Source organism: Chelonia mydas, chromosome 3 (genome assembly GCF_015237465.2).
Source record: "Chelonia mydas isolate rCheMyd1 chromosome 3, rCheMyd1.pri.v2, whole genome shotgun sequence".
Taxonomy (NCBI): Eukaryota; Metazoa; Chordata; order Testudines; family Cheloniidae; genus Chelonia; species Chelonia mydas.
The window spans coordinates 183,990,520-184,010,489 of NC_057851.1; positions in this window are offsets into that span (position 1 = coordinate 183,990,520).

The window sequence follows — 19,970 nt, forward strand, 5'->3', positions numbered from 1 at the left end:
GTAACCCTATCTAATTATAAAAACAATGAGGCATCCTTGTGGCACCTTAGAGACTAACAAATTTATTTGGGCATGAGTAGGTTATAGTCCATGAAAGGTTATGTCCAAATTAAATTTGTTGGTTTCTAAGGTGCCACAAGGACTCGGTGTTGTTTTTGCTGATACAGACTAACATGGCTACCCCTTTGAAACCTATCTAATTATGAAGACTAGAGCACATTCCTGATTTGCTTTTTTTTGCAATAGCATTGTTATATGTGAATGTGTTTAATTACACTCATTTTCAATAAGTATTGGCATAACAAGGTATACGGTTCCCAGAATTAGTATGCTAAGTAGTAAGGTCTGTTCAAATACTACTTGGGAAATACTGTAGGTAGGAGTTTGTGTTGTAAAATATAACCAATTTTTAATTGGAGAAAAGAAGTTTGAATCTTCTAATGCATTTTTAAAATATTTAACCCTCCTTCCTATAAAAAAAAAAAAAAGTATGGACTTTTACCACATATATTCTTAAACAGTTTTGTTTTTCAAGTGGTATATGAATCAACAACACCATGATTTGAGCACCAAATCCCTAGCACAAGGAGTTTCCTTGGCAACATAAAAGTGATGCCTTTCAGTTGTAACATGCTTTATTATTTTGGTGTTTTTTCAAAGGAAAATACATAATTTGTAATGCTAAATACTGAATAAAGTTAGACTTAAAGACAGATTATTTGCTTTGTTTCACAGGAGTTGAAGATGCTGCTTAAAAAGCATATAGCCAAATAGGAGGAAAAACCTATACAACTTGTGTTCAGACACTTTTGTGTAAATTTTCCCAAGTAACTATTCATGATGGGATGGCTAACTTGAAACCCTGTAAAAGACATTTCACTGCTTGCCCTCACAAGTTCCTTTAAGGTGTGTTTAAACTGATATCCCAAAACTAAGACTCCCAAAATCACTAACTGCCTTAGAAAATTTAGGTCAATTACAATTAGTCTTTTAACTTACAAACAGCCATGCCACATAATACGTCTGGTGCCATGCATAGGATGAGAAGAACTCAACCAGTGCTTCTGGATGTTCAGTGCTTTTTATTCTACTTTTGTTCTTTGTTTTACTGTGCAGCAAAATGTTTGTTGTACTCTTGCTAGATGCTTTAGTGCAGTGGTTCCCAAACTTTTTGGCATCATGCCCCCTTTTTAATTTTCAAGAAACCCTCACACCCCCCACCTCTCCTTTATCATCATCCAACCCCCCTGCTCCTTGTCTCCTGACCGCCCCCTCCTGGGACTCCACCCCTTTCCAACCCCCCCTGCTCTCTGTCTCCTGACTGCCCCATCCCCGTCTATACCCCCACCCCCTGACAGGCCCCCCCGGGACTCCCACACCTATCCAACCCCCCCCGCTCCTGTCTCCTGACTGCCCCCCCAGAAACTCCACCCTATCCAACTGCTCACTATCCCATGGCTGCCCCCCCGGGACCTCCTGCCCCTTATCTAACCCCCTGCTCACCGCCCCCTTACCAGGCTGCTCAGAGCAGCAGGACTGGCTTACTGGAAAGCCTGGGAGGTGGGTGAGCACAAGCCGCGCTCCCTGTGTGGCAGTGTAGCTGCGGTGGAGGGGGCCGGTTTTGTTCAATATCTTCATTAATGATGTGGAGGATGGTGTGGATTGCACCCTCAGCAAGTTTGCAGATGACACTAAACTGGGAGGAGTGGTAGATACGCTGGAGGGTAGGGATAGGATACAGAGGGACCTAGACAAATTGGAGGATTGGGCCAAAAGAAATCTGATGAGGTTCAACAAGGACAAATGCAGAGTCCTGCACTTAGGATGGAAGAATCCAATGCACCGCTACAGACTAGGGACCGAATGGCTCGGCAGCAGTTCTGCAGAAAAGGACCTAGGGGTTACAGTGGACGAGAAGTTGGATATGAGTCAACAGTGTGCCCTTGTTGCCAAGAAGGCCAATGGCATTTTGGGATGTATAAGTAGGGGCACTGCCAGCAGATCGAGGGACGTGATCGTTCCCCTCTATTCGACATTGGTGAGGCCTCATCTGGAGTACTGTGTCCAGTTTTGGGCCCCACGCTACAAGAAGGATCTGGAAAAATTGGAAACAGTCCAGCGGAGGGCAACAAAAATAATTAGGGGGCTGGAACACATGACTTATGAGGAGAGGCTGAGGGAACTGGGGATGTTTAGTCTTCAGAAGAGAAGACTGAGGGGGGATTTGATAGCTGCTTTCAACTACCTGAAAGGGGGGTTCCAAAGAGGATGGCTCTAGACTGTTCTCAGTGATAGCAGATGACAGAACAAAGAGTAATGGTCTCAAGTTGCAGAGGGGGAGGTTTAGGTTGGATATTAGGAAAAACGTTTTCACTAGGAGGGTGGTGAAACACTGGAATGCGTTACCTAGGGAGGTGGTGGAATCTCCTTCCTTAGAAGTTTCTAAGGTCAGGCTTGACAAAGCCCTGGCTGGAATGATTTAGTTGGGGATTGGTCCTGCTTTGAGCAGGGGGTTGGACTAGATGACCTCCTGAGGTCCCTTCTAACCCTGATATTCTGTGATTCTATGACAGGAGAGGAGAGGCCGGGCGCTAGCCTCCCCGGCTGCGTGCTCAAGGGCCGGGCAGCCTCGCGCCCCCCTTGGAATTTCTTCACGCCCCCCAGTTTGGGAACCGATGCATTAGTGCTTACCTAATCAGGATTCCTCACTTTACATGGGAAATACTTAAACAGTAGTCCCATTAAAGGCTGCAGATGAAACAAAGATTGGTACTTAAGACTATAACTGGCTGTATATGGTATCATGAGTAAGCCTTCATCATGTTATGGTGGTGGATATTTTTAAATAAAAACAAAACACGACAGTCAAGGGAAGAAAAATTATAAGAAGCAGCCTAAGAACATCAACAAAACCTGCTTTTGTAGGAAGTGGTTGGTCCCTTTTGTATTTCCATAGTGGAAAATACTACACCCAGATCTCTTGATTGTATCACTGAAGGTAAAAGAGATAGTAAAAGATCTTTGAAGGGGTTCGTGTGGCACCTGACACAACTGAGTAGGGAATTCTCTGGGATTATGTATTATTGGCCAAAGTGTATCTACAAGGAGACTTAATTTTGACTGCCAACATAGGTTTGTCAAGCTTTGCTTGCTTGCTTGCTTGCTTGCTTGCTTCCGTGATGTAACTTAAGGAGAAAAGTCACTGAACGACTGTTTTTAAAAAAAACCTCTTAAATTCCTGGCTTTCTATTGTTTAAGGTAAAACTTTTAAAAATAAACTGGAAGTATGGGAATGTAGTAAAGATGCCCCCCTCCTCCTCCATCAACATATGCACTGTCCACGTCAGATGTTTCTGAAAGTACTAGAGTCATAACTACTTGATATCTCTGTGTACAATGTCGTTTGACCATGTACTCTATCACTTAGTCTAGGCTATGGAATATAAACACCTCAGTTGCTGGGGGGGTTTTCCAGTTTGTCTGAAGATGTTAAAAAGTCGCTAGTTGTAGACCCTGTAAAATAATACCAGCATGGTTTAAAGAGGAAAATGTATATAAATGAACTGTGAGTTGGGTAGGTATATGGGGAAATCTTCCCCCACCCCTAAAATCAAATACTGAGGCACTATGCACTAGAACCTGAAAGTGATAGTAAAATAGGATAGAGACAAAAATGAAATTGACTTGTCTGTTTTCATTGGCCAAGTTGAATACAACAGCAAATATAAGTTAGTGGTGATAAATATTTTTTAAAAATACCTACGGTTTTAATCACTTGTTAGGGTCAAAAATAATTTTTAAGACGTATGATGTAAAAGTTATGCTATTTACTGTAAGTAATTGTGAGAAAACGTGAGCGATCTTCACAATGTGTTGCACTGTAAAGAAAATACTAATAGAAGTGGGAGATTGTATTTTACCTACTTTACACAGACTGGACTTGGAAATGTGAAATATTCTATATTTTGCCTTTGAGTTACTTTCTTCCATATATCTCCTGCTTTCTCTATGCAATTTAAAACACCTTTGCCTCTGCTGTATCTGATAAAGGTTAATAAGAAAAAACGGTTATAAGTTAGGTTTCTAGGTCTGAATAAAATACTATAGTCCATCTTTTTGCCAAGTTATGGACCGTATCACCGTATGGACCAGTAGTTCGTAAGCAGAAATCTGTTATATCATTGGTGATTTCTGCTTAATAACTGATGACATGGTCCTGCCCTATGTTTGTATGAATATGTGTCTATTATGGAAGGCAGATTAGAAGATTGCAGATAGCTTTCCATTATAAAATGGATTTTGGTACCCCACCTCTTAACTTTGTCAAAACTAAGACAATAAACACCCAATTGTTTGTTTGGTCCTCTGCCAGAGAAAAATTGTTGAATCAAATTTAAGATATGATAGAAAGTATGAGAGTTTTCACTTTAAGACTGCATTTTTTGGAATGGCATCTCAAAAGCAGTTTGAGCTAGAAAATCAGAATTTGTTTAATTCACCTGTCCTTAGGAACCTTTTTGGAAAAGTATCATGCTTAAGCTGAGTTATTAGGAGCTCCAGTAGTTCCACTGCAAACCTTTTTAATGTTCACAGACTCTAAAATATCATAATCATCTTGCATTGTGGAACTAATGGCTTTTCATTGCGCTATATATGTCGGCTGAGCAATGAGATGATAGACTTTATTCTTTGGTGGAAAAAGCCTGAAGAAAGAAAAACTATCTACACATTTCTTTACATGGACTCTGCAGAACTAAGGCCATGTCTACACTACAAATGTTGATTGATGCAAGTTATGTCAACTTAAAGCTGTTAGTATGGGCACATGCGTACTTGGCTACTTGCATCAGTGTTGTGCATATTCCCCAAGAGTGCTTATGCTGATGAGCATTGCTCCATGGGTAGGTATATCAGTGTGCAGTTTGCCACCATCTGACTCAGTGTCTTGGGAAATCATGGCAATGTCTGGTGGGGCAGAAACGAGTTCTGCAGGGGTGACTGGGAGCAATGGGTCAAGTCCCTATCATGCAATTTTCTTCATCCTGTAGTGCTATCCATGTCCCATAATTTCCAGGACCTTTTCTAAACATCCCACCAAACTACACCGCTCTTTTTGCTGTCTGCCATCTGTGGCAGAAGAATGGAGCCTGCACAGCTCTATAGTAGTTGTTATGAACATTGTAAACATAGGACAAACAATCCTCTGGTATTTGCAGAGCCACAGGAAGAACTGCAGCAACAAGGGACATGGTGATTTCATGGAGGACAGATAGCTGTGAGACATAGCAAAAGCCAATTCAAGGATGCTGGTGGCATTCTCAGAGCCACTGCAGACAGTGGAGCGCTGCGTATGAGCTCAAGAAATGAGCACTGACGGATGGATTGCATCATAAAACACATTTGGGATGATATGCAGTGGCTACAGAACTTCCACCTGTGCAAGGCCACATTCCTGATGTGTGTGCTGAGTTCCCGCCAGCCCTCCGGTGCAGGGACACCAGAATGAGTGCTGCACTGACATTTGAGAAGCAGGTGGTGATAGCTCTATTGAAGCTTGTGATGCCAGATTGCTACTGGACAGTAGGAAATCATTTTGGAGTTGGGAAAATCCACAATGGGGCCTTTTGCCACGCAGGTGTTCAGGTCCATTAATTTTTTCCTGCTACATAGGACTGTTACTTTTGCTAATGTGCAAGACATAGTCCACAGGTGGCCAACCTGAGCCTGAGAAGGAGCCAGAATTTACCAATGTGCATTGCCAGAGAGCCACTGTAACACATCAGCAGCCCCCCGTCAGCTTCCCCTGCCCCCAGTGTCTCCCACCCGCCAGCAGCACTGCCGATCAGCACCTAACCCTCCATCCCTGCGCCTCCCACCAGCCGCGATCAGCTGTTTTGTGGTGTGCTGGGGGTGGAGGGGTGGGAGGAGGAGGAGCAAGGGTGCAGCAGACTCGGGAAGGGGCAGGGGCCTTGGGGCAAGGAGTGGAGTGGGGCTGGGGCCTGGGTCAGTGCCAGGGGTTGAGCAGTGAGCACCCTGTAACACATTAGAAAGTTGACACCTGTAGCTCCAGCCCCGGAGTTGGCGCTTATGTAAGGAGCCGCATATTAACCTCTGAAAAGCCGCATGTGGCTCCGGAGCCACAGCTTGGACACCCCTGACATAGTCGATAGAATGGAAGTAGCAGGGCTTCCAAGATGCAGTGGGATAATAGATATTGTGCATATCCCTGTTATAGCACCAGCCCACCTTGCTACAGAAAGGGCTACTTTTTCAGGATTTTGCAAGCACTGGTGGATTGCCAGAGACACTTCAGTGATATCAGTGTTGGCTGGTCAGGGAAGGTGTATGATGCTTGCATCTTTAAGAACACAAGACCGTTCAGAAATCTGCAAGCAGGGATGTTCTTTCCCAACCACTGCATTGCTATTGGCAATATAAATGCCAATAGTGACTGTGGGGAGATGCATGCTATCCCTTGGTCCCCTGGCTCTTGAAGCCATGTGTTGGCCACCTCAACAGCAACAAGAAAAGATCTAATTACCTGCTCAGCAGGTGCAGAATGATAGTTGAATGTGCTTTTGGTAGATTGAAAGGATACTGGTGCCATGTACTCACAAGATTGGATCTCAGTGAGAAAAATATCCCAGTGGTTATAGCTGCCTGTTGTGTCCCGCATAATATCTGAATGTCAAAGAGGGAAAAGTTGCCACCGCAGTGGAGGACAGAGATGGATGTCTCGTTATCTGAGGGCTAGTCTACACTAGAATTGCTACAGCAGTGCAGCTGGACGAATGTAATTGAGCCGCTATAGTGCGGCTAGTGCGGATGCTCTATGCTGATGGGAGAGAACTCTCCCAATAGAAGAATTATTCCACCTCCCCAAGCAGCAGTAGCTATGTCAGCGTGGAGAGTTTCTCCTGCTGAGATAGTGCTGCCCATTAGGTCGGTGTAACTTACATTGCTAAGGGGGATGGCTTTTTCACATCTCCAAGTGACTTAAGTTATACTAAAGTAAGGGCTAGTATGTCCAAGTCCTATGTTTGAACAGCCAGACGCAGGGGTTATTAAAAGAGCTCAGTGCAGAGCTATGAGGCTGAGGGAGGCCTTGAAAGAGCACTTTAACAGTCAGTCATAGTAATGCGGTGTTGTGGACTGTGCTTCACCTGGCCCTGAAGTTTTGGGGGCTATTAGGAATTGTGGGGTACTTGATGTACACTTATGAATATAACTGTCTTAATGTGCCTGTTAAGTTTGTGGTGCTTGCTGTCCATTTATAATTATTACATTGTTTGTCACTGATCCTATGAGTTCTGTTATTGTACAGTGTGACAAGTAGTGGATGCTTTTACTAGAACTAGTAATAAAGGATGAATTATTTACCAACAAATAGATTGTTACTAAAACAAGATGCAATTAAAAACAAATACAATAAAAGCTTCTGAAATGAATAGAACTTAAAGGGGAGAGAACATTCATGTCCATTTTGCTACCCATACAAGAAAGCATGGCTTCTAGTTCAGTGTATTTGGAGCTGTGGTTGTCCTTGCTGTCTCCCGGCATGGCAAGGTAGGGCTAAGGATATTGCCTCTGATGCCATGTGGAATGTTGGGGGTGCAGGGAGATGCTAAAATGGAGTTCTTCGTTAACTGCAAAGGGAAGTGAGCCCATGATTGTTGGATCTGCAGGTCAAACAAGAGTCTCCAGCATTTTTATTTGCTACCAGAGAAGCCACATTAAGTTCTGGTGCAGCTCCCTCTCTGACTCCTGGCCCTTTCTCATGTCTGCTCTTTCCTTCTCCATATTGTCTGCAGTATTCACCCTCAAGGCCTTCTGTTCACGATCTAATGGAACACTGTCTTGCAGGATCTCACTGAACACATTCTCCCATATCCTCTTCTTTCTCCGCCTCATCATGGTCAGGCATTTTATGGGTGTGGAGGGGGGAAACCTCAAGACTCTAACGGGCAGCAGCTACAGACAGATAAAACAGATATAATTGTATATATAGTCACAGGGGAAAGCGAAAGTTGTTTCAGAACTCCATCCCCTTGTTCCCCTAAAGTTTTAAACACAACGTGCCTATTGACATTTCAGTCTTGGGGTGCCTGTGCACAGCACTGCTTTCCAGGCTGAGCCATGGCCCAGCAGGGGTCTGGAGAGTAGGGAGGGGGAATGAAGAGGGAATTTTTCAATTGCATGAAACATCTTTCAGCCCCTATTTCCATGGGTATGGATGGAAGGCAATGGCACTGAGCACTGGCACTATTCTCCATACCCAGTGGTGATTTTTGGCTGATACCTCGCTCTTTAGGGTAACAAAGGCACAGAAAGTACAGCTGCTGCTGGCTTATTAAAGCCACCTCGGCCCATATGCCGCTAGCCCATCTACTGCAATGATGCCTGCTGAAGTCATCGCACACCAGCATGGGAAGTGTCCTACTGTAGAGGAAGAAATTAGCCTGCCGGCCCTAGAAACTTTTGGGAGAGTACCTACATGAAAGTTTCATTGAGTTCTCTCAGGAGGATTCAAGGGACATCCCTGGGTATGTAAACTGCTCTGTATGCTCCCCCCTCCCCCCAAGCTAACTCTACAGGGGAATGAAAAGTAGATAAACTACTTTGTCTGTTTGTTGTACCACTGCTGCTTCTAATATGAGTAAATTAATGAAAAGTCAATACCTGTGTCTGGCTACATTGGGGAGGGGTGCCATCAGTATACTGCAACATTATAATGAGAAATGCATTCACATGCTTAGGTTCCTTCTCCTGCATTGGGTTTGGCCATGCTTTGCTGCCAGGACAGACTAGACTGCAGTGGTGTTTCAAACAGATCCGGGCTCACAGCATAGCTGGAACCCCCACCCTTGGTTACATGTCCCCCATCTTCCACACTGTACAACGGGTCTGTCTCGTGATCCACAATGTGCAGCAAAGATGCCACCAGTGCCCACAAAATATGGCATGAAGCTCATAAAAGTGGTAGGTATGTGGCTTGTCCCCAAGATCTATTATTGGCTTTCTGGCATGCCTGCCAAAGTTCCTTTGCTTTCCCCTGGCACTGCTGCTGATCCCTGTTGTATCTCTTCGCCTGAATCCCCCATGCAGTCTGCTAGTAGATGTCCATGTTTGTACGACTGCTCTGTAGCTGTGCCTGCAAAGCTGCTTCTCCCCGCAGTCCTAGGAAATCCAGTACCCGTCTACTCCAGACAGGAGTTCATCTGGAACTTGGAACCAGCATGGTCAATTGGGAAGTTGCACACAATGCAGAGCTGCTAGATGTGCTCACCAAGCTGGGCAATCAGGAAAAGACATTTCAAAAACACATGAAGGTTTTAAAAGGCGGCGGGGGTTGGCTTTCAGTCTCTGACCTCTGGGCATGGGAGTTCAATAACTGTGACTAGGGCAATCAGTGTCAGGCATCGTGGGACAGCTGCTGGAGAAGTGTTAAGGTAGACATAGGTCACATATTGTCTACACTTAAATGGTGCTGACCACAGTCAGTCAACCATGGCTCAGGGAGGTTGTGTTACTGCATCACCGTAATGGGCACTTACATCAGTGGGGGACAAATCTGAGTGCAGAAATATGCACAACTAAGTAGATGCAAGGTGACCTATACTGATCTATCTTTGTAGTTTAGACCAGATCTCAGACTGGTTCACAGACTTTAGGGGAATGTGCAGATAGTCTCCTCAGACCTACTCAAGCCTGCCAACTCTTTACAATCTTTAGAACAGGCTAGTTTGAATGACTTTAAGAGGTCCTCAGACAGAGCTTTAAAGAAACTTTGTTGCAGAAGACAAAGAGGCTAATTTACACAGTTATCATCAATAACGCAATCAAATGTACATACTTTATAGAGGATAAATAGTTCTACAACAGGTTTTATATGGTTTGTTGACACTTTCAAAAACACCTACATCAGGGATTTGCAACCTTTGGCACACAGCCCATCAGGGAAATCCACTGGCAGGCCGGGATGGTTTATTTATCTGTAGCGTCCGCAGGTTCAGCTGATCGCAGCTCCCACTGGCCGCGGTTCGCCGTTCCAGGTCAATGGGGGCTGTGGGAAGTGGCAGCCAACACATTCCTCGGCCCACGCAGCTTCCCGCAGCCCCCATTGGCCTAGAACGGCGAACCGCGGCCAGTGGGAGCTGCGATCAGCTGAACCTGCAGTTGCTGCAGGTAAACAAACCGTCCCGGCCTGCCAGTGGATTTCCCTGGTGGGCTGGGGGCGAAAGATTGCCGATGCCTGACCTATATTAAGTTCAAAGCAAATAAATGTTATAAGCTGGAATTAAGGTTGTAAATTTCTGTTCATTTAAGGAGAAAAAATATTTGAAATTTTTATGAAAACAGCAAGATAGAAAAATTCTAAGTTGAGGTATAACTTAAAATTTGGACAATATGAAAATGCAGAAGTCAGGTAATCCAAACAACTTAAGTACCTTATTTTAGCTAGTCCATTTTTAATTTAATGTTAGCATTCATACTTAGTTAAAAGAAGTGCTAAAAATAATAATGTTTTCAAGAAAGGATAGTATACTGTATGGTGATCTCTTGCCTCTGTATGATGACCATGACTGTTATTCTGTGCATGCTATCACTGCAGATTTCCCTATATACCCACCCAAACCAGAGTTCATCTACATATATCCTCCTATTTAAGCATGGTGGATCTGTTTTACAGAGAGTCTACAACCAGACTGTTAACTCCTGGTCTTGTTGAAGTCAATGGCAATAAGGGCAGATTTTCACCTGCTGTTTTCACCTTTCCCAGGACGCTATTACCAGTTATGACTGGCTGATCCTTTATTTACCCTTCAAATAGGTATGTGACATGAATAGATGGCTCATTCCATTTCTCAGTGGACAACTATCCACAAAAGCCAGGTGTCACTAACTGGCGTTCTTGTGAGCAATCCTGAAAGACGGGCCAAAGATTGGATATGGTGACTGAACCACTGTGAGAGGACATCTGGACTGAGGCACACTGGTGGGGCAGCATGAGGAATGTTTCTTTGCTCCTGCCTATAGTGTACCAGTTTGAGGGGTAGGCAGAGGATTTCAAGGTCGAGGGCAGCTCAGCTGGCATCTTTTGCTTGCACTACTAGTGGAGTCACTTCACCCCTGTACTTGTTTTTAAATAGACTTAGGCCCTCGCCCTGCATTTCTTGAAGAGCCAGAATTGCCAATTAAGTCCATGGTAGTTTTGGGTCGTCAAGGAATGTAGGCTGTATCCTGCACAGGCTTTTTTGAGGAACAGTGAGTTTACTGATTTGTTTGAGCAGCATTTCCCCTGCTGTCACCAGCACCGATTAGGTTTGTAGGATAGCTTGCATACAATTATCAGGAGACAATGCAAAATGAACAGTAGTGACTTCAGACTTGTGGCCTAATTCTAATACTTTGAGTCACTGATTACAAGGTTATAATGAACAGAAATGATCTGTGATGGTATGACCGGGCACCTGAGATGACCCACGCCTGCTGATAGTCAGGGGGAGGGGGGAAGACAGAGTGAGGGCAGCTGGCTTCAGCAGTGTTACTGGGCATGCTCAGTCCATGTGAGCATGCTCAATATAAGCCAAGCAGCAAATCCGGGGAGGGCACGCGATGTCACATGCCCCCTACAGATGTCACCTCTGCAGGGAGCTCTACTTAGCACCAGGGGCACCTACTTGTGGCCACATCTGGGGATTAGCTCCTCTCAGGTCTTAGGCCCCCTTTCTTCTGTGAGCTGCACACTCTGCCATCTCTCTCTTGCTCCCTGCGATTCAGAGTACTCCATCTTCGTGGCTTGGCCCTCCTCTATTCACATGGTTAGATCTTCCAGGGAATCAAAGTATTTCCATACCAACAGTCTCAGGCAGCCTTCTCATGCACTGCCCTGATGGTTCCACTTCCTCAGTGGCCGGTAGGGGAACCTGGACCTGCCCACTACTCTGGGTTTCAGTCCAAGAACTCTATACCTGGCAGCTGTGGTCTGCTTTCCCTTCAGACCCTGTGCTCTTTCCTTGGACTCCTTCTTACAACTTCTGGCTCCCTGCTCCTCGGGGTGTACCAGCCTAAACTCCCTCCTTCCAGGGAGTAACTGCAGACTATTGGCCCCCATAGCCTCACATATGCCTCCCTCTTTACAGGGAGTGAGTGCAGACCACTGCCTGCTCATCCCCAAGCCCCCTTTCTGTTGCTAGCTTCCTGCCTTTATAAACCTGGCACAGCTTCTCCCCTCAGCTGGATGACATCAGCAAATTAGACTTTAGCATATCCTGCCTTTTCTCCTGGTGCAGCCTACAGGTTAATTAGCCTAATTTAATCCTTCAGGCCTTGTGTGGGATGGGCAGCCCATCACAGATGGCATCCACTTTCTTTAGAGCAGTTGTGTTCTCTTGGGTAGCTAAATTTTTTTGGCTTTTTCAGGCATTATAATGCCATGCCCATTAATCTACTTTTGCTTGTGCCAGAGCAGGAAGAATCGTTAGGATTTTTCAGCCCCTTGTAGTGTCTCCTTGTGGAAATTAAAGAGCCATTAAGAATAGGGTTTTGCCCCAGTGTCCATAGCCCTGGGTCTCCCACACCCAAATGTTGTGTACTGATTGGCTGCTTCTCTGCCTATTGGAAGAGACTTTTGTTGGTTCGGTGTCTGTAGTTTGAATCCTTTGGCCAAAGGATTCCCTTTTAACTTTCTCTGAGAAAAAAAACAAAAAAAACTTTTATCCAAAAGGTCATAGAAAATTAAATGCACTTGTCCTCTGAACAGAAATTGTGATAAACTTAGAAACTAAATTTAGTCACTGGACTGTGAAAGAGAGAGATAATACTGATTTAAGAGGAAAGTTCAATGCAAGTTTCACTATAGAATTTCTACAAATGCTTCCATAATACGTGCATGTGCCTAGTCTTGCAAACCTCTATTCACATGATTAGATCTTTCATTACTCCCACTGGCTTCAGTAGGACAACTCAGATAAGTAAGAGTTGGTCAGTTCAAGCCCATAGTTTGTAAAGCTTATTGGGAATCTTAGAGGTTAAAGAAACTTTTGAAATTCTTTGGGGTGAATTGATGCAAGACATTATCTATTATTTTTAGTTACTATATACAGTTGCCATGGCAAATTTTACTCCTGATTTTAAATCAAGTTTGTTTTCAGTGCTCACAAACTATACTATAAATTGTCTAGAAAGACTTTGTGGAACATGAAGTCTTTTTGAATTATTCTAAGGATAGAATTGGCTTACGAAGTCTGAGGTTGTTCTGTAATATTTTATGCAAAACATAAATAACGTTGTTAAGCAGTCCCTGATAGCACTGAATGTAGTTTAATCACTAATGTAATGTAATGTAATGATTTTCTGCATTTGTGGCATATTGTTCAAATAAAGGCTAATCATTTTGGTAATAAAACAAATACTGCTCAGTGATGTTATAGGACAAGGGTGACATAATGGTAGGGGTCTACTGTAGACCACCTACCCAGGAGGAAGAGGTGGATGAGGCGGCTTTTCTTAAACAAAATTATCCAAAGCACAGGACTTGGTGGTGATAGGGGGCTTCAACTACCCAGACATCTGTTGGGAAAATAATACAGCAGAGCACTGGGTTATCCAATAAGTTCTTGGAATATATTGGAGACAACTTTTTACTACAGAAGGTGAAGAAAGTGACTAGGGGAGAGGCTATTCTAGATTTGATTCTGACAAATAGGGAGGAACTGGTTGAGAATTTGAAGATAGAAGGCAGCTTCGGTGAAAGTTATTAATTCTAAGGAACAGTTGGAGGCAAAACAGCAGAATAAAAACAGTGGATTTCAAGAAGGCAGACTTTAGCAAACTCAGACTGGTAGGTAAGACTCTGTAGGAAGAAAATGTAAGGGAAAAAAGTTTGGGAGTGTTGGCAATTTTTTTTAAGAGACAGTACTAAAGACACAAGAGCAAACTATCCCAATGCATAGAAAAGACATATGGTAAGAGACCATCCTGGCTTAACCAGGAGATCTTCTATGATCTGAAACTCAAAAAAAAAGAGTCATACAAAAAGTGGAAACTAGGTCAAGTTAGAAAGGATGTATATATGAAATGTACAGCTCATCAGGCTCAACGGGTAGTGATCAATGGCTCCATGTCTAGTTGGCAGCCGGTATCAAGTGGAGTTCCCCAAGGATCAGTCCTGGGGCTGGTTTTGTTCAATATCTTCATTAATGATGTGGAGGATGGCGTGGATTGCACCCTCAGCAAGTTTGCAGATGACACTAAACTGGGAGGAGAGATAGATACGCTGGAGGGTAGGGATAGGATACAGAGGGACCTAGACAAATTAGAGGATTGGGCCAAAAGAAATCTGATGAGGTTCAACAAGGAAAAGTGCAAAGTCCTGCACTGAGGACGGAAGAATCCCATGCACCGCTACAGACTAAGGACGGAGCGGCTAGGCAGCAGTTCTGCAGAAAAGGACCTAGGGGTTACAGTGGACAAGAAGCTGGATATGAGTCAACAGTGTGCCCTTGTTCCCAAGAAGGCTAACAGCATTTTCGGCTGTATAAGTAGGAGCATTGCCAGCGGATCGAGGGACGTGATCATTCCCCTCTATTCGGCATTGGTGAGGCCTCATCTGGAGTACTGTGTCTAGTTTTGGGCCCCACACTGTAAGAAGGATGTGAAAAACTGGAAAGAGTCCAGCGGAGGGCAACAAAAATGATGAGGAGAGGCTGACGGAACTGGGATTGTTTAGTCTGCAGAAGAGAAGAATGAGGGGGGATTTGATAGCTGCTTTCAACTACCTGAAAGGGGGTTCCAAAGAGGATGGATCTAGACTGTTCTCAGTGGTAGCAGATGACAGAAACAAGGAGTAATGGTCTCAAGTTGCAGTGCGGGAGGTTTAGGTTGGATATTAGGAAAAACTTTTTCACTAGGAGGGCGGTGAAGCACTGGAATGAGTTACCTAGGGAGGTGGTGGAATCTCCTTCCTTTGAAGATTTTAAGGTCAGGCTTGACAAAGCCCTGGCTGGGATGATTTAGCTGGGGATTGGTCCTGCTTTCAGCAGGGGATTGGATTAGTTGACCTCTTGAGGTCCCTTCCAACCCTGATATTCTATCACACACACACACACACACACACACACAAAGAGAGCTCACGCCCAGGCACAAAATGAGATTAAACATTTTACAAATACATCAGAAACAAGAGGAAGACCAAGGACAGAGTAGGCTCATTAGTCAATGGGGAGGAAAAGACAACAGAAAACACTGCAATTGCCAAAGTGTTACATGCTTTTTTTGTTTCAGTTTTCACCAAAAAGGTTACCAGTGATTGGGTGAATATCAGTGTAATGGGGTAGGATCTGAGACTAAAACAGGGAAAGAACAAGTTAAGAATTACTTAGGCCATGTCTACAGTACAAAAATAAAGTCTACCTAATTTACTTCAGCATACAGCTGCTGCAGTAATTACATCATTTGTGTGTGTCTACCCTTTGCTCCTTGTGTCAGCTGTGCACATAGTATAATCGACCTAAGCATTATTGGGTCGATTGTACTGTCAGTGTGGGGCATTGTGGGATGGCTCCTGAAAGCCACTACCAGTTTATGTAAGCAACACATTGTCTACGCTGAGGGCATGTCTACAGTACAAAATTATGGTGATCAAAGTTACATCAGCATACAGCCTCCACCGTAATTAAATAGCTTTTGTGTGTCTACACTACACTCCTTGTGTCAACAGTGCATGTCCTCATTAGGAACGCTTGCATCAATGCGGAGAGTAGTGTACCATGGATAACTATCCCACCATACAACTCACCACCATATATCGCAGGGAGTTTTGGGAAGGTTTTGCAATGCCTCCTGGGGCTTAAACAAATCATGGAGGGGTGACTGGGAACATGATTTCAAGGTCCCATAATGCAATGGTCTCCATCCCATAGTTTCATCTTGCATCCCCTAAGGTTTCATCCCTCTTTTCAAAATCCCCACAAACCCATACGTCCCTCCTTGCTGTCCACCATCTGTGTCAGAAGTATGGATCCTGCACAGCTCTGCACTATTGTGATGAGCATGGTAAGCACGGGGTGCCTAATCCCACAGTATTTGCAGAACTGCCAGAGGAGCCACTGGGAACATGACGATTTCTTGCTGTGGGATGCAGAAAAAAAAATTAGAAGATGTTGGTGGCATTCACAGAGCAGCTGCAGATGGTGAAGTGCTGGTTCTGGGCTCGAGACATGCGCAGTGACTGGTGGGATTGCATTGTCATGCAGGTTTGGGATGACGAGCAATTGGTGCAGAACTTTTGAATGCGCAAGACCACATTCCTGGATCTATGTGCAGAGCTTGACCCAGCCCTTCAGCACAGCCATATCAAAATGAGATCTGCACTGACAGTGGAGAAGCAAGTGGCAATCGCTCTGTGGAAACTTGCAACTCCCAATTGCTACCCACCAGGCGGGCTGTTGTGATGCAAGTGGGCAGGGCCATTAATTGCATTCTGCTACAAATGACGTTGGGCAATGTGCAGGACATAGTGCATGGTTTTGCAGCAATGGGGTTCCTGATCTACGGTGGGGTAATAGATGGCACACATATCTTGGTTTTGGCCCCAGACCACTTTGCCACAGAGTGCAGAAAGGGCTACTTTTATATGAAGCAAGCACTGGTGGATCACCAGGGATGCTTTATTGACATCCATGTGGGCTGGTCAGGGAAGGTGCATGACATGTGCATCTTTAAGAACACAGAACTGTTCAGAATGCTGCAAACAGGAACTTTCTTTCCAGACTGGCGGATTACCACTGGGGACAGTGAAATGCCAATAGTGAACCTGGGAGACCTAGCCTACCCTTTACTCTCATGGCTCGTGAAGCTGTAACACCGCTCACCTTGACAGCACCAAGAAGCCCTTCAACTATAAGCTCAGCAGATGCAGAATGACAGTTGAATGTGCCTTTGGTCATCTGAAGGGTCACTGGCGCTGTCTACTCACAAGATAGGGCCTTAGTGAGAAAAAAAATCTAGTTATAGCTGCCTGCTGTATTCTGCATAATATCTGTGAAGCAAAAGTGGAAAAGTTTCTGCCGAAGTGGAGGTGAAATGGCTGTGTGCTAGTTTTAAGCAGCTGGATACCAGGGCTATAAGAGCTCAACACAGAGCTATTCAGCTTAGGGAGGTTTTTGAAAGCCCATTTCAATAACGAGCCACAGTAATGTGTGTTGCTGTAGTGTGCTCTGCCTGGCATTGTTTTTTTGCACCCCACTATGAACCTTGTAATAAGTGCTGTGTATGGTAATATAACATTGCATATGCACCTATTACTATTTTTTGTGAATGATATCAGCCCCAGCCAGCATATACTGTGAACTATTAAAGAGGAATTAGGTTTCCATAAATAGATTTTTATCCCATACCCATGCAAACAGACAAATTAGTAACTGAATAAAACTCAATAAATAAAGGGGAAAGAACAGTCATTTCCATTTCAGAAGCATAGACACCAACCATGTCTTTCACAGGTCAGTGTATGTGCCACTGTGATTGCCTGTATCCGCCCCCAGTGTGGAGTAGTAGGGGTAGTGCAACTGAGAAGGCCTCCTCTGGTGTACTCTCTCTAGTTCTTGGCACCACACTTTGGGAAAGATATGGACAAACTGGAAAAAGTCCAGAGGAGAGCAACAAGAGTGATTAAAGGTCTAGAAAACATGACTGTAATGGGGCAGGAGTCACCACCATGGCGCCTCCTGCTGGCAGTCCTGGGAATTAGCTCTCGGCCCTTCCAGTCCGCCTTCAGCTAGTGATGTCATACTTGCCGACACTGCTGTCTCCACTCTTTAGACCCACATCGCTCCCTGGACCACAGTGTCCTCTTCTGGGCACAGCTCTCCGGCTATGCCCCCATTGTGCTTTCTCCCCCACTTTCTGGGGGGACTGACAGTCCTTAGTCTCACCACTTGCCTCAGCAGCCAGCTGCAGTCCCAGGTCCAGCCCCTCACCTCAGGGGCAAACTGCAGTCTGGATACTGGCCATTCTCCTCATTGGCAAGTGGGGTGCAGAAGGGGAGGGGGGAACCCAGGCCTGCTTGCTACTCTGGGTTCTGACCTAGGGATCCTATAGCCAGCCACTATCTACTGCCCTCCTCCAACCTGCTGCCTATTTTCCCTGGGCCACTTCCCCCATAGCCCTAGTACCGTCTCAGCCCTTGTTGCAAGACCCCAGCCTGGCAGTGGTCAGCCAGCAGCTCACCCTCTGCTGCCCTTGCCCAGATCTATCCATCTATCTACAGGCAGCCTCCTCCCTTGCCTTCCAGGAAGAGACTGCCCTCTGCTTTACTGAGCAGCCTTTTATACATGGCCCTCGCCAGCCCTGATTGGCTGCTACAGCAAGCCTTCCTCCTACTGGTGGGCTCAATAACCCCTTTCCTGATTCATGGGTTCTGCACAGCCTCCCTGGTGCTACTTTTAACCCCCTTCTTCTCTCAGTGTGGGGCAGTTGCCCTGCCACAATGTCCTACAAGAAAATTTTGAAAAAAATGTGTTTGTTTAGTCTGGAGAAGAGAAGACTGAGAGGGGACATGATAAATCGTCAAATATGTAAAAATTGTTATAAAGAAGAGGATGATAAATTCTTCTCTGTATCCACTGAGGACAGGACAAGAAGTAATGGGCTTAAATTGTGGCAAGGGAGATTTGGACATTAGGAAGAACTTCCTAACTGTAAGGGGAGTTTAGAACTGGAACAAATTATCTAGGAAAGTTTTGGAATCTCCATCATTGGTGGTTCTTAAGAACAGGTTAGAGAAACACCTATCAGTGATGGTCAAATAATTAGTCCTGCCTCTGTGCAGGGGACTGAACTAGATGACCTTTGAGGTCCAATCCTATATTGCTAGGACAAGAGAAAAGATTAATAAAAAAATAACTAAAAGTACGGTTGAAGAACTAATAACAGAAGTGCCCTCAAGAGTATCCTAACCACATACTTCATGATCAAGAAACCATACTGTAGGAGCACTTATACATTTACATATGCTGTTCTTCCACAAAGATGTTTACCCTAATTTCTGTGCTGTTTAATTTAAAAGACTTTCTGCTCACTGACATTGCCTGAGTTTTTGACCATTCTGAGTTGAGGGTTCTCACCTTCCCGTGCATGTGCATAAATGACTTCAACACAGTTTTCAGGCTGAAGCAGGAGTGCAGAACAAGTGATAGTCATATGGAATTTCAGAGTTGGCAGTTAGTGACACCCAGATCCACAAACATACCTAGGTGCCTAAACCCCAGATTCAGTCACCAAACTCCTAGTTTTGGCTCCACTGAGATCCATAAAACTCCTGCCAAACCCAGTAGGCACTTAAACTCCCTCAGTGCCCAAGTTTTCAGGGTAAAAGTTCACTAGTGGCCTGTGTTTTGCCTCTGAGCATGCACACTAATGCCTCACTCTCAACATCTGGATGCCTATCTCCTGCCTAAGTCCCAGAGCGATTCACAAACCGGGGAAGATAGATGTTCAGAGATGTTCTGACATGGACTTCCTCAGTCTTTCCTTTTGAAGCTCTTCCACTGTGGCTAAATAATGAAAGACTGATTAGAGCAGGGGGACTGAACCCAGGTCTCCCACCTCCCATGTGAGTGCTCTAACCACTGGATTACAGAGTCATTCCCATTCTCTCTCTCTGGACCAATGACTATTTAAGTATTTATCCACTGGAATAGTTACTGGCCTAGACAGAGAGAAGAGGTGAGAATGATGCTGTGGTCCAGTAATTAGGGCTCCCTCCTGTGAGGTAGGTAGGATTTGAACAAGCATTTCCTTTCTCCTCAGGCAGAGGAGGGAATTGAACCTTGCACATCCCCCTTGGCAGTGAAGCAGACAAAGGCCCCAGCTGGAGAACAAAGGGAAGAGGTGTCAGGTGGCTGGGTTAAGAGCTGGTCTTTGGAGAGACTCACTAGGAATGAAGGAGAAAGAGAGAGAGACAAGGA